This window comes from Petromyzon marinus, unplaced genomic scaffold, assembly GCF_048934315.1.
Source record: "Petromyzon marinus isolate PM22_M1 ecotype Great Lakes invasive population unplaced genomic scaffold, UKy_Petmar_22M1.pri1.0 PM_G_Scaffold_11, whole genome shotgun sequence".
In the NCBI taxonomy this organism is placed as follows: Eukaryota; Metazoa; Chordata; class Hyperoartia; order Petromyzontiformes; family Petromyzontidae; genus Petromyzon; species Petromyzon marinus.
The window spans coordinates 585,898-598,109 of NW_027422662.1; the positions used below are offsets into that span (position 1 = coordinate 585,898).

The window sequence follows — 12,212 nt, forward strand, 5'->3', positions numbered from 1 at the left end:
ATGACAATGATACAGATACTGATAATACGGATAATCGTGATAAAGATATTATAACGATACAGATAATGACAAGGCACCTTAATTACTCTCACACAGCTTAAAGGTCACGGTCTGAGCGTGGCTGTGTTTCACTCCAGCGCTGTCCTCGAGAAAGTCTGGTCCCTTCACCTGATGAAGGCTGCTTGTGTTGTGGCCGAAACGTCGTGATTTTTGTTGTTTTATTTTTTACCTACATGACTTTACCAAGAGCATGATAATAACTCTTATATTTTATTTTAAACAAACCCCCCGCCCCCCAGGAAAGAGAATGCCGTGAATGTTGAAGCAATGGATCTTCCAGACGACGTGGAGACTCACCATGTCGGCGGCGGCGCTCACACCCAGCTCCACTTAGCCCAGCGGAGCGTTACCTTGGAAGGGCTTTGTGTGGTGGTGGAGGAGAAAGAGGAGGAGGTGGAGGAGGAAGAGGCGGAGGAAAAGGAGGAGGGACAGCAGGTGGAACGTGACCCGTGGGATGAATTAGACAAGCTGGAGTGTGCCTCGTGGGATGAGTTCGACAAGCTGGACGATGAGGTGCAGCGTGTCCTATGTGATGAGTTAGACGAGGTGGGGGAGCGTGTCCTGTGGGATGCGTTTGACAAGGTGGGGGAGCGTGTCCCATGTGATGAGTTAGACGAGGTGGGGGAGCGTGTCCCGTGGGATGAGTTAGACGAGGTGGAAGATGAAGTGCAGCGTATCCTGTGGGATGAGTTTGACAAGGTGGGGGAGCGTGTCCCGTGGGATGAGTTTGACAAGGTGGAGGAGCGTGTCCCGCGTGATGAGTTAGACAAGGTGGGGGAGCGTGTCCCGTGTGATGAGTTAGACGAGGTGGGGGAGCGTGTCCCATGTGATGAATTAGACGAGGTGGGGGAGCGTGTCCCGTGGGATGAGTTAGACGAGGTGGAAGATGAAGTGCAGCGTATCCTGTGGGATGAGTTTGACAAGGTGGGGGAGCGTGTCTTGTGGGATGAGTTTGACAAGGTGGGGGAGTGTGTCCCGTGTGATGAGTTAGACGAGGTGGGGGAGCGTGTCCCGTGTGATGAGTTAGACGAGGTGGGGGAGCGTGTCCCGTGTGATGAGTTAGATGAGGTGGAGGACGTAGGCTACAAGTGCTCTCCCATGGAGTCGATTGGAGACGAGGCTTTGCCGTGTTCCGACGGAGGGGACCCCTGGGAACGGATCTTTGACGTCGCCTCCGCCGTGACCTCCTCCACCGCCTCCACTTCGACGTCGTCGACTCTCGGAGGTCTCCCCTCGGAGGCCATCGACGACGCGACCCGAGGGGGCTCCTCCTGGACAGAGTCGGATCTCGTTATTTTCAAGCTGATAGAAAACGCCTGGCGTGGCGGCGGCGGCGGGGACGACGACGATAGCCTCGGGGAGGTCGCGGCCGCGTCTCCCCGTTTGACTCGGGGTGCAAGATGGAGAAGTGAAGCCAATCACCAAGGCAGGGAACTCCTCTACTTACAAACATCACTTCAGATAATCCCCTACTTATGAACGTTACTGCGAGGACTTCCCTACTTACAATCATTACCGCAGATACTCCCTTATGAGCATCGCCAGAGGGATTCTTCTATTTACTATCACTGCTGCAGGGATTCCCTTACATTACCGCAAGACGCCCCTGTTTACAAGCATTACTATAGAGACGCCCCTACTTACGAACATTACTTCAGAGATTCCCATACTTAAGAGCGCTACGACGTGGATTCCCCTACCTACGGACATCACAGCATGTACTCTATGTACGAACATTACTACAGGGACTTCCTTACTTATGAACATTCGACTTACGAACTTTCAGAGATGCGAACAAACCTGGTCCGTATGTCCACTTGCAGCTGCTCGTACCGAGAGTCGTAAGTTCAACCGGCGCGCAACAGATGGTGGTGGTGGCATCTACAGCGAGGGAAAAAAAGTATTTGATCCCCTGCTGATTTTGTACGTTTGCCCACTGACAAAGAAATGATCAGTCTATAATTTTAATGCTAGGTTTATTTGAACAGTGAGAGACAGAATAACAACAACAAAATGCAGAAAAACGCATGTCAAAAATGTTATAAATTGATTTGCATTTTAATGACGGAAATAAGTATTTGACCCCCTCTCAAGCAGAAAGATTTCTGGCTCCCAGGTGTCTTTTATACAGGTAACGAGCTGAGATTAGGAGCACACCTGTCCACAGAAGCAATCAATCAATCAGATTCCAAACTCTCCACCATGGCCAAGACCAAAGAGCTCTCCAAGGATGTCAGGGACACGATTGCAGACCTACACAAGGCTGGAATGGGCTACAAGACCATTGCCAAGCAGCTTGGTGAGAAGGTGACAACAGTTGGTGTGATTATTCGCAAATGGAAGAAACACAAAAGATCTGTCAATCTCCCTCGGCCTGGGGCTCCATGCAAGATCTCACCTCGTGGAGTTGCAATGATCATGAGAACGGTGAGGAATCATCCCAGAACTACACAGGAGGATATTGTCAATGATCTCAAGGCAGCTGGGACCATAGTCACTAAGAAAACAATTGGTAACACACTATGTCATGAAGGACTGAAATCCTGCAGCACCCGCAAGGTCCCCCTGCTCAAGAAAGTTTGCCAATGAACATTTGAATCATTCAGAGGACAACTGGGTGAAAGTGTTGTGGTCAGATGAGACCAAAATGGAGCTCTTTGGCATCAACTCAACTCGCCGTGTTTGGAGGAGGAGGAATGCTGCCTATGACCCCAAGAACACCATCCCCACCGTCAAACATGGAGGTGGAAACATTATGCTTTGGGGGTGTTTTTCTGCTAAGGGGACAGGACAACTTCACCACATCAAAGGAACGATGGACGGGGCCATGTACCGTCAAATCTTGGGTGAGAACCTCGTTCCCTCAGCCAGGGCATTGAAAATGGGTCGTGGATTGGTATTCCAGCATGACAATGACCCAAAACACACGGCCAAGGCAACAAAGGAGTGGCTCAAGAAGAAGCACATTAAGGTCCTGGAGTGGCCTAGCCAGTCTCCAGACCTTAATCCCATAGGAAATCTGTGGAGGGAGCTGAAGGTTCGAGTTTCCAAACGTCAGCCTCGAAACCTTAATGACTTGGAGAAGATCTGCAAAGAGGAGTGGGACAAAATCCCTCCTGAGATGTGTGCAAACGTGGTGGCCAACTACAAAAAACGTCTGACCTCTGTGATTGCCAACAAGGGTTTTGCCACCAAGTACTAAATCATGTTTTGCAGAGGGGTCAAATACTTATTTCCCTCATTAAAATACAAATCAATTTATAACATTTTTGACGTGCGTTTTTCGGAGTTTTTTGTTATTCTGTCTCTCACTGTTCAAATAAACCTACCATTAAAATTATAGACTGATCATTTCTTTGTTAGTGGGCAAAGGTACAAAATCAGCAGGGGATCAAATACTTTTTTCCCTCACTGTACATCTGTTGAACGTGAATAACCAGTGACATCTACATCTGTAGAACATGTAAAACCAGTGGCATCTACATATATAGAAAATGAAGAACCAGTGGCATCTACATTTGCAGAACATGAAGAAACATTGGTATCTACATCTGCAGAACGTGAAGAACCATTGGAATCTACATCTGCTGAACGTTAAGAACCAGTGGCATCCACATCAGTAGAACGTGAATAACCAGTGGCATCTACAGCTGCAGAACATGAAAAACCAGTGGCATCTACATCTGCAGAACGTGAAGAACCAGTGGCATCTACATATGAGGAACGTGAACCAGTGGCATCTACATCTGCAGAACGTGATGAACCAGTGGCATCTACATCTGCAGAACGTGAAGAACCAGTGGCATCTACAGCTGCAGAACATGTAGGATCAGTGGCATCTACATCTGCAGAACGTGAAGAACCAGTGGCATCTACATCTGTAGACTATGAAGAAGCAGTGGCATCTACATCTGCAGAACGTGAAGAACCAGTGGCATCTACATCTGTAGAATATGAAGAACCAGTGGCATCTACATCTGCAGAACGTGAAGAACCAGTGGCATCTACATCTGCAGAACGTGAAGAACCAGTGGCATCTACATCTGCAGAACGTGAAGAACCAGTGGCATCTACATCTGCAGAACATGAAGAACCAGTGGCATCTACATCTGCAGAACATGTAGAACCAGTGGCATCTACATCTGCAGAACGTGAAGAACCAGTGGCATCTACATCTGCAGAATGTGAAGAACCAGTGGCATCTACATCTGTAGAATATAAAGAACCAGTGGCATCTACATCTGCAAAACGTGAAGAACCAGTGTCATCTACATCTGCAGAACATGAAGAATCAGTGGCATCTACATATGCAGAACGTGAAGAACCAGTGTCATCTACATTTGCAGAACATGAAGAACCAGTGGCATCTACATCTGCAGAACGTGAAGAACCAGTGGCATCTACATCTATAGAATATGAAGAACCAGTGGCATCTACATCTGCAGAACGTGAAGAACCATTGGCATCTACATCTGCCGAACGTAAAGAACCAGTGGCATCCACATCAGTAGAACGTGAATAAGCAGTGGCATCTACAGCTGCAGAACATGAAAAACCAGTGGCATCTACATCTGCAGAACATGTAGAACCAGTGGCATCTACATCTGCAGAACGTGAAGAACCAGTGGCATCTACATCTGCAGAATGTGAAGAACCAGTGGCATCTACATCTGTAGAATATAAAGAACCAGTGGCATCTACATCTGCAAAACGTGAAGAACCAGTGTCATCTACATCTGCAGAACATTAAGAACCAGTGGCATCTACATCTGCAGAACGTGAAGAACCAGTGTCATCTACATCTGCAGAACATGAAGAACCAGTGGCATCTACAACTGCAGAACGTGAAGAACCAGTGGCATCTACATCTATAGAATATGAAGAACCAGTGGCATCTACATCTGCAGAACGTGAAGAACCATTGGCATCTACATCTGCCGAACGTAAAGAACCAGTGGCATCCACATCAGTAGAACGTGAATAAGCAGTGGCATCTACAGCTGCAGAACATGAAAAACCAGTGGCATCTACATCTGCAGAACGTGATGAACCAGTGGCATCTACATCTGTAGAACACGAAGACCAGTGGCATCTACATCTACAAAACGTGAAGATCCAGTGGCATCTATATCTGTAGAACGTGAAGAATCAGTGGCATCTACATCTACAGAACATGTAGAACCAGTGGGATCTACATCTACAGAAAATGTAGAACGAGTGGCATCTAATCTGTAGAACGTGAAGAACCAGTGGCATCTACATCTACAGAACATGAAGAACCAGTGGCATGTACATCTGCAGAACGTGAAGAACCAGTGGCATCTACATCTGCAGAACGTGAAGAACCATTGGCATCTACATCTGCAGAACGTGAAGAACCAGTGGCATCTACATCTGCAGAACGTGAAGAAACAGTGGCATCTACATCTCTAGAACGTGAAGAACCAGTAGCATCTACATCTGCAGAACGTGAAGAACCAATGGCATCTACATCTGCAGAACATGAAGAACCAGTGGCATCTACATCTGTAGAACATGAAGAACCAGTGGCATCTACATCTGCAGAACGTGAAGAATCAGTGGCATCTACATCTGCAGAACGTGAAGAACCAGTGGCATCTACATCTGCAGAACGTGAAGAACCAGTGGCATCTACATCTTTAGAATATGAAGAACCATTGGCATCTACATATGTAGAATATGAAGAACCATTCGCATCTACATCTGCAGAACACGAAGAACCAGTGGCATCTACATCTGCAGAACGTTAAGAACCAGTGGTATCTACATCTGCAGAACGCGAAGAACCAATGACATCTTCATCTGCAGAATGTGAACAACCAGTGGCATGAGACCTCCTTTGCCAGTAACAAGATATAGAAATAGGTTTTATCCTTTTAACTGGCACAAAAACTGACACCTTTATTCAAGGCATCATGTTTGCAATAACCACAACACAAGCAGTCAACATGCAAACAAAAAAGACAACTCTGATAATAATATGCACTGTCCTTGAATTTGATTGGTCCACACCCGAGACGGCTTTTCTTAGAGCCTAGTCTCCATTGGTGTTGGACCAGAAGACGCCAAAAGGCGTACAACTCAGAAACAGCGCACTATCAGAGTATTGAGGGCTCGGAGTGAGCATTTACATTATGAGACCTCCTTTGCCAGTAGCAAGATATAGGAATAGGTTTTACCCTTTTAACTGGCACAAAAACTGACACCTTTATTCAAGGCATCATGTTTCCTACAACCAGTGCCATCTACATCTGCAGAACGTGAAGAACCAGTGACATCTACAGCTGCATAACGTGAACAACCAGTGGCATCTACATCTACGAACACAGACCCTCTGGAACCTAACTCGTTCGTAAGTAGAGGTAAGTCCCTGTATAGTGTAGTGTGTATAGTCGTGTAGTGTGAATAGTAGTGTTTATAATATTGTAATATGTATAGTAATGTTGTGTATATAGTAGTGTAGTGTAAATAGTAATGTATATAGTAGCGTCGTGTGTATAGTAGTATAGTGTCTATGGTAGTGTAGTGTGTATAGTAGTGTATATAGTATTGTAATATGTATAGTAGTGTTGTATATAGTAGTGTAGTGTGTATCGTAGTGTAGTGTATATAGTAATGTAGTATATAGTAGCGTAGTGTGTATAGTAGTGTCATGTATAGTAGTACTGTGATGAAATTAAATATGTTGGTTCTTCACGTTCTGCAGATGTAGATGCCACTGGTTCTTCACGTTCCGCAGATGTAGATGTACATGCCGTACAAATCTAGAGGAGTAAAGTTGGATAAATCGACTTACGAACACAGATCTCTGGAACCTGACTCATTCGTAAGTAGAGGTAGTCCCCGGTATATATATATAAATGCAAAAAAAATATTTAATTTCATCACTTAAAAAGCTGGACATCCGTGACGCGCGAAGCACTTTGCGGCCCTTTGGATTCCTCCCGCCGCGGCTTAAAGATTCCGATTCCCCGACCCCGTCGTTGGCGCGACGTTGCTACCGCTGAGCGACGTGGCCACCCGTGCCACACACGCTGCACTCCCGTCCTGTTTGCGTGTCGCTGCCTCGTCGCCGTAGTTGTTGTGGCATGGTAACGGTTCGGCGCTTCGCTGCACTAGCGACCCGGCGAGCCGGGGTTTTGATTCCCGCTCACGGCCACCAACGCCACCGGGTGACGATTGTCTGAACCGGTCAACGGGCATCCCCTAGGTCGATTCAGCCTCAAATGAGTACCTGGTGCGGCGGTATGTAGTGAACGTTGCCGCCGGGGAGACTAAGGAGTGGTGGTGTGAGCCATCCACCCTCTGCTGTGTCGTGCCGCCCTTCATGGGTGCTGCTACTCGCCACTACCAGCACTCGCCCCTAAGTCTGCCACAGGCGACACGGCGGGGGATATTTGTCTCTGTTGTAACGTTCTTACCCCATGGCCCCTACTACTGGACATCTGTGATGCACTAAGAGCTTCACAGCTCTTCGGATTCCTCCTCCCGCTGCTGAAGTATGGATATTCTGATGCTGAATTGGCGAGGACAATTCACAATTGATTCAGTTGATTCCACCACCCACCCTCACCACCCTCCCCCACCATCCACCTCGCCTCACCCCTCTCCCTATCACCACCCTCCCCCACCACCCCTTCCCAACCTCCGCACCCCGCGTCCCCCCCCCATCTTGCTCGTCGTCGGCCACTGACAAACTCGACGGGCGACCGAGACTCTCGCCCCTGCGCTCTAAACCAAATCTCCCGTGTGATTTTTTTTTACGATGTCCCGGACGGGACGAGATTTTAACGGTCTAAACCCCCGACGGAGCGCAGCTCAGCTTGCCCGGCTGGCGGAGGCATTCGTGGACGAGCCCTACCCGGACCCACATCGACAGCTCATGCTCGCTCTTGCCACCAACATCTCGGTGAGGAAGGTCAAGGTAAGTCCCCCCCCCCCACCAACCACGTGGTGGTAATCTCAAAGCTAGGGTGGGAGGAGCAGAAGTAGTCGTTGGCTTTAGTGACCGATCTTACCGGAGACGGTGGTCATGTCTGGTTGCTAGACTATCGCACACACAGACACACGTAGATACACACAGACACACGTAGACACACACAGACACACGTAGACAAACACGTAGAAACACAGACACACGGAGACACGTAGACACACAGACACACAGACACACGTAGACACACACAGACACACAGACACACACAGACACACGTAGACACAGACATATGTAGACACACACAGACACACGTAGACACATGTAGACACACAGACACAGACAGACACACGCAGACACACACAGACACACGTAGACACACACAGACACACGTAGACACACAGACACGGAGATACGTAGACACACAAACACACAGACACGTAGACACACAGACACACACGTAGACACACAGACACACACGTAGACACACAGACACACGGAGACACACGTAGACACACACAGACACACGTAGACAAACACGTAGACACACAGACACACGTAGGCACACACAGACACACGTAGACAAACACGTAGACACACAGACACACGTAGACACACACAGACACACGTAGACAGACACGTAGAAACAGACACACGTAGACACACAGACACACAGACACACACAGACACGTAGACACACAGACACACACAGACAGACACACACAGACACACGTAGACACACAGACACACGTAGACACACACGTAGACATACAGACACACACAGACACATGTAGACACACACAGACACCACGCACACCGCTGGATGATTTTGTTATTGCGGTCCTGGTCAAGGGTTGGTTCCAAAACCGACGAGCCAAGTGGCGATGGCTGGAGCAGGAAGCGGCGTGGACGACGCACGTCACCGAAGCCAGGAACGCCGTCGCCACGGACGCCATCACCCCCGCCACGGCCACCAGCGTCACCGTCGCCACGGCCACCACCACCACCGTCACCACCACCACGGCCGCAATGAACCGGTAATTGGCATCGGCTCGCTCTGCGAGTCTGCGGAGAGCGGTGAGCATCGAGCGGTGAATGGTGAGCGTCCACAGAGCGTCCAAGCGAGGCGTCATCCATCCCACGTCGATGAACGGACAAGTTCAGCCTTGCAGCTCTTGACTCGCCTCACACTCATGGGACCCACGGTGGCTATGAGATGTTGACTACCTCGCCTGGTGTACAGGAGGTCGTGGGTTTGATACCAACCCTGACGATGCCTGCTGCTGTATATTTGGAGTCTGCGTCTGTCATCATCATCACGGTGGCTATGAGATGTTGACTACCTCGCCTGGTGTACAGGCGGTCGTGGGTTTAATACCAACCCTGACGATGTCTGCTGCTGTATATTTAGAGTCTGCGTCTGTCATCATCATCACGGTGGCTATGAGATGTTGACTACCTCGCCTGGTGTACAGGAGGTCGTGGGTTTGATACCAATCCTGACGATGCCTGCTGCTGTATATTTAGAGTCTGCGTCTGTCATCATCATCACGGTGGCTATGAGATGTTGACTACCTCGCCTGGTGTACAGGAGGTCGTGGGTTTGATACCAATCCTGACGATGTCTGCTGCTGCATATGTGGAGTCTGCGTGTCTCATCACGGTGGCTATGAGATGTTGACTACCTCACTTGGTCTACAGGAGGTTGCATAGATAATCGCCGTGATCGCGTGGAGTCTCTGTATCTCCATGAGTTTCTATGTATCTCCTTGAGTCTCTAGGTATCTATGAGTCTCTATGGTACCTAGAGATGCATAGAGACTCATAGAGACACATAGACTCATGGAGATACATAGAGACGCATAGAGACACATAGACTCATAGATATACTTACAGACTCATGGAGATACATAGAGATGCATAGAGATACATACTCATAGAGATACATAGAGACTCGTAGAGATACATAGAGACTTAGAGATACAGAGAGACTCATAGAGATACATAGAGATACATAGAGACGCATAGAGACTCACGGAGACTCATAGAGGTGCGTGTAGTGCCGTCGTTAGAGCAGCGGCCAAACCTCCGCCTCCACATTTACAGGCAGAGGCAGCAGCAGCAGCAGCAGGTGAAGCGCGAGATCCACACGCGCTCCGCCAACCCCCACGTGGGAGCCAGCACCGCCAAGGTGACCGGCGTACAGACACCAGAACCTCCATCCGCTCCACCTCCATCTACTCCACCTGCATCTACTCCACCTCCATCTACTCCACCTCCATCTACTCCACCTGCATCCACTCCACCTGCATCTACTCCACCTGCATATACTCCACCTGCATCTACTCCACCTGCATCTACTCCACCTCCTGCACCTCCATCTACTCCACCTCCATCCACTCCACCTCCATCCGCTCCACCTCCATCTACTCCACCTCCATCTACTCCACCTCCATCTACTCCACCTGCGTCTACTCCATCTCCATCTACTCCACCTCCATCCACTCCACCTCCATCTACTCCACCTGCATCTACTCCACCTGCATCTACTCCACCTCCATCTACTCCACCTCCATCCGCTCAACCTGCATCTACTCCACCTGCATCTACTCCACCTCCATCCACTCCACCTCCATCTACTCCACCTCCATCTACTCCACCTCCATCCGCTCCACCTCCATCCGCTCCACCTCCATCTACTCCACCTGCATCTACTCCACCTGCATCTACTCCACCTCCATCTACTCCACCTCCTGCACCTCCATCTACTCCACCTCCATCTACTCCACCTCCATCCACTCCACCTCCATCCACTCCACCTCCATCCACTCCACCTCCATCTACTCCAGCTCCATCTACTGCACCTCCATCTACTCCATCTACTCCACCTCCATCTACTCCACCTGCATCTACTCCACCTGCATCCACTCCACCTCCATCTACTCCACCTCCATCCACTCCACCTCCATCTACTCTACCTCCATCTACTCCACCTCCTGCACCTCTATCGACTCCACCTCCATCCACTCCACCTCCATCTACTTCACCTCCATCCACTCCTCCTTCATCCACTCCACCTCCTGCACCTCCATCCACTCCACCTCCATCTACTCCACCTCCATCCACTCCACCTCCATCCACTCCACCTCCTGCACCTCCATCCACTCCACCTCCATCTACTCCACCTCCATCCACCCCACCTCCTGCACCTCCATCTACTCCACCTCGTCCAACCCCCATCACCTGCACCACCACCCCCACCCTCCTCCTTCCCCATGTTCCTCCCCCCTCCTGCACCGTTCCTGCACCACGGCATCAATTCAAAGGTCGAAGTTCATCCGTCGCTGTAACAGTGACGGGGATTATCTGAACGGCACCCGGGCCTCCCCTAGGTCGACCCGGCCTCAAACGTGCGGAGGGGGGGCTCCTGGTGGTTCCCCGCCGGTTTGCGCCGTCGCCCGGCCACCCCCCGCCGGCATCCCGCCGGTTGCGGTGCTCTCAAGCGCCGCCGCTCGCACCGTCGGTGCCCACGCATCCCTGGTGGCGGTGGCGGCGGCGGCGGCGACGGTGACGACGGTGTTGGTGATTGTGGCGACGGGGACGACCACGGCCGCCGCCGCCGCTGCTGCTTCTACGAGCCGTCCTGAAATACGCCCTCGTCTGTAACGACGTCGCCGCACTCGACCGCTCCTTCAACATCGCCGCACAAGTGAACCGCTCGGCACAGCTCTGTGGTGGTGGTGATGATGGTGGTGATGATGGTGGTGGTGGTGATGATGGTGGTGGTGGTTATGGTGGTGGTGGTGGTTATGGTGATGGTGGTTATGATGGTGGTGGTGGTTATGGTGGTGGTGGTTATGATGGTGGTGGTTATGGTGGTGGTTATGGTGGTGGTGGTTATGATGGTGGTGGTGGTTATGATGGCGGTGGTGGTGATGATGGTGGTGGTGGTTATGATGGTGGTGGTGGTAGTTATGATGGTGGTGGTGGTTATGATGGTAGTGATGATGGTGGTGGTGGTTATGATGGTGGTGGTGGTTATGATGGTGGTGGTGGTTATGATGGTGGTGGTGGTTATGGTGGTGGTGGTTATGATGGTGGTGGTGGTCATGATGGTGGTGGTGGTTATGGTGGTGATGGTGGTTATGATGGTGGTGGTGGTGGTTATGATGGTGGTGGTGGTTATGATGGTGGTGGT

At 50.2% G+C, this 12,212-nt stretch overlaps 1 long non-coding RNA gene across 1 annotated transcript; it reads left to right on the forward strand.

Moving 5' to 3' along the window:
* The first annotated feature begins 4,920 nt into the window (after positions 1 to 4,920).
* On the forward strand, positions 4,921 to 9,289 carry LOC142908900 (uncharacterized). The gene is made up of 4 exons (XR_012932026.1): positions 4,921 to 6,443; positions 6,788 to 6,907; positions 7,899 to 8,005; positions 8,867 to 9,289. It is a non-coding gene; the product is annotated as an uncharacterized LOC142908900 (long non-coding RNA).
* Positions 9,290 to 12,212: the final 2,923 nt, after the last annotated feature.